The following is a 4,068-nucleotide window of genomic DNA, read 5'->3' on the forward strand; positions in this document are numbered from 1 at the left end:
GGGGGGGTGGGAGTGGGGGTCGGGGAAGATGCCCAAAACCTGTCTTGTGTTTTCAGAGAATAAGGTCATTTATCTCAGTGTGACATCACCAGAAAGCTATCCGAGGCATTATTTATCTATCCATTCATCCATCCCCCTGCCCCAGCCCCTCCATCCATTCACCTGCTCCCACTTTCCAGCTAGCAATCCATACACCTAACACCATACAGTACATCCATCTATCCATCCATCTGTAACAAGTGGGCCCGCCCACTTGTGTCAGGGCTAACCACCCGCCTACCTCACCTGCCATGCCTTTGATGATACTAATTGGAAGATGTTAACCAGGTGGGAGGCTGCCCATTTACTTGCCCTGATGCCAAGGGCCTATATACATGGCTCTGAACCTCTGCTTATACCGTGTCCCATGCCTCGCAGATGGCATCCATGGCCTAACATTCGGCCTAACACTCGGCCTCTAATCGTGTGCCCTCACACTGGAACCCTCACTCCAGTGCCTTCTGTTGGGACTCTCACTCCCATGCCCCCATACTGGGCTCACAATCCCTGTGCCCTCACACTGGGCTCTCAATCTCACTCTCTCAGGGCTCCCAGCCCCTCCCTTTGCCTCGGGCTCCCTGCCCGGTTTGGGACCCTCTTGGTTCCCTAATGCTCCTACACTGGGGCCTCATTCCCTGCCCAACACTGGGCCTCAGTCCCCTTGCCCAACACTGGGCCTCATCCCACCCCCCTGGAGCCTCACACCCAGCTGCCTTAGTGTGCCTCAGACCTTGCTGTTGACCTGGGCTGTCTCTGGCCCCTTCATCTGACCAGGCTCCACACAGCAACCTGGACCCTTGCCTTGTCTTTGGGGTGTGCTCCCCTAGCCTTTCCCCTCCATGGGATAACCCACAAGGCAGCTGGGGCTGAGGCTTTCTGGTGCCCCATACTCACCCTTCACTGGGGAGGCACAGGTGTGGCATGTCCTGGAGACTGCCCCACCACCAGCAGTCCCACCACACCATCCAGCCCCAGCAAGGTGGAGTTTTAAGTCATGCCCAAGGACCAGGAGTCATGCCCCAGGACCAGGAACCTCCAGCCACACCCACTGTGTCTGCCCTGTACTTCCCAGATGTTATAAGCAGCAGCTCCAGCCAGGTGATGCTCTCTCTCCAGCTGCTGGCAGCAAACTGCTGGCTCCACTGTTCAGAACCCTGTTCTTAGAATAGACAGCTGGGCCCTATTCCCAATCAGGCAATTGTGCCTGAGTGGGAGTGCAGCCACCTGCAAGCTGCTCTGCTGCTTGCCCATGCTGCTTTGAGTAACAGAGCCATGCTGCAGAGCCATGCTGCTTTGAGTAACTTGTGCTCTGTTACACCATACATCCACCACCTTGCTTACTTATCTACCCACCCACCCACCCATATAGTTCGTCCGTTCTTCCATCTGTCCGTCCATTCATCCCCATTCAGCCTGCTTGTCTTCTACATATACCCATCCATCTATACACCCACCCACCCATCCCAGTGCAGCCCCTTCTTCTGTTCCTTACACCATTCCATTCATTTTTGCTTCCAGTCTACCCTTTTCAATACTTTGATTATGGGAAAAGCCAGTGGCTGGGGTCCTGCTGACAGGTTCCCTGAAGACATGTCCTGTCCTGGATAACTGTGATGCAGGTCTGTTTGGGGTGGGTGGAGGGAGGATGTTGCTAGCAGCTGGGGTATTTCCTTGCAGTCCTTCCCTCTCGAAGGATGGCCTGTTACGGAAACACAACTTCCCCTTGGAACCACTGGAGAATAAGCAAAGATCTTTTGCAGAGGTGAGTTGTTTGAATGCTGTTTATGACCACCTGGATTGCACAGTAGAACAGTGATGTGCTAGAAAAGAAAAACAAAAACCACAACACAACACAACCCCCTTCTCCCAGACTCCTGAACCTGCATCAGTGACTTTCCCCTCCCATTCAAGACTGGCTTACAAGCCTTCAGGTCTGCTACCATACTGCTACTGTACTGGCTTACAAGCCTTCAGTAGCTACCTACTGGTGTCAGCAGTGGGATACTGACATGAAATATGAGTACATGGGCCCCCTCTATGGAGTCTAGCCACAATACGTTTCTCCCTCCCTTCTTTCTCTCTTTCTTTTTTCCACCCCAATTCCCTGATATACTTTATTTATTCACATACTACACACATTTTCTCTGAAAACCAGCAATTGAAAATTGGGCTGTGACTCTTAAATGAGGGAACTATTCACAAGAGGTTGATTAAAAGGAAAAAAAATCTTTTCCCTCTCCTCCCCGCCTTCATTTTGCCTTCTCAAAACAAAGTGATGGTCTTATTTAGGGGTGTCTCATATGCGAATCAATATAGGACCTTGTCTGTGCCTAAAGGGGCTTCAGAATGGGCCTGCCACTATGTAGATTGCACTAAGTTAGATTTCCAGGGGAAACAAGATTATCCTTATAAGGAATTATTTGTGGAAACTCCCTGTACCTGCTCAATGGAAACTGGGCACCAGCAAAAAGTCTGCACAAGTGAATTCTGGGTTAATTTAATAGATTTCATAGATTTCATAGACATTAGGTCTGGAAGGGACCTCGGAAGATCATTGAGTCCAGCCCCCGGCCCGAAGGGCAGGAAGTCAGCTGGGGTCATAGGATCCCAGCAAGATAAGCATCCAATTTTCTCTTGAAGGTGTTCAATGAAGGCGCTTGAACCACCTCCGATGGCAGGCTGTTCCAGACCTTGGGGGCTCGGACAGTAAAGAAATTCTTCCTTATGTCCAGCCTGAAATGGTCTTGCAGTAGTTTATAACTGTTCGGCCTTGTCATCCCTTGGGGCGCTCTGGTGAACAATTGTTCCCCCAGATCCTGGTGAGCACCCCTGATGAACTTAGAGGTGGCCACCAGATCACCCCTGAGCCTGCGCTTTTCCAGGCTAAAGAGCCCCAGGGCTCTCAGCCTGTCATCGTAGGGTCTGCTTCCCTGACCTCTGATCATGCGCGTGGCTCTTCTCTGCACTCTCTCAAGCCTCTCCACATCCTGTTTGAATTGTGGAGCCCAAAACTGGACGCAGTACTCCAGCTGCGGCCTCACCAAGGCCGAGTACAAGGGGAGAATGACGTCCTGGGATTTGCTTGAGAAGCATCTCTGGATGCAAGCCAGCGTAGAAGCATCTCTGGATGCAAGCCAGCGTTTTGTTTGTTTTTTTAGCCACAGCATCACATTGCAGGCTCATGTTCATCTTGTGGCCAACGATGACCCCCAAATTCATTTAATCTGTAGTGCTAGCCAGTGTAGCACTGCTGAGCCTATAAGGATGCTGCAGGTTTTTCCTCCCAAGGTGGAAAACCTTGCATTTTTTGGTGTTAAACACCATCAGGTTCTCATCCGCCCATTTCCTGAGCCTGTCAAGGTCAGTCTAGATCATCCTCCTGTCCTCAGGTGTGGATGCTTTACCCCAGAGTTTGGTGTCATCAGTGAACTTGGCCAGTCCGCTTCTGACACCAATGTCCACATCATTAATGAAGATGGTGAACAATATGGGTCCAAGGACAGAGCCTTGGGGGACCCCACTGGTCACAGGGCACCACAACAATTGACTTCCATCAACCACCACCCTCTGGGTCCGACCACGGAGCCAGTTTTGCCAAGAGGTGATCATGGGATACTACATCAAAGGCTTTTTTGAAGTCTAGATATACAACATCAGTCTCCTCTCCCTGTGATAGGTCACTTGGTCATAGAAGGAAATGAGATTGGTCAAGTAGGACCTACCTGCAACAAACCCGTGCTGGCTATCTCTCATGTTGTTGTCATCGGCCAGTCCGTTAAGAATGGACTCTCTGATTATTTTTTCTAAGACCTTCCCTGGGAGAGAGGTCAGGCTGATGGGCCTGTAGTTTTCTGGATCCACTTTCCTCCCTTTTTTGAAGATAGGCACCACATTGGCCCTCTTCCAATCTTCGGGCACTTCACCAGAGCGCCAAGAGCTCTCAGAGATCCCTGCCAGGGGCTGGGCTATGATGCTTGCCAGCTCCTTGAGTACCCGGAGGTGTAACCAGTCAGGGCCAGCTGACTTGAA

The sequence above is a fragment of the Alligator sinensis genome, unplaced genomic scaffold (assembly GCF_000455745.1).
Source record: "Alligator sinensis unplaced genomic scaffold, ASM45574v1 scaffold850_1, whole genome shotgun sequence".
Classification (NCBI taxonomy): Eukaryota; Metazoa; Chordata; order Crocodylia; family Alligatoridae; genus Alligator; species Alligator sinensis.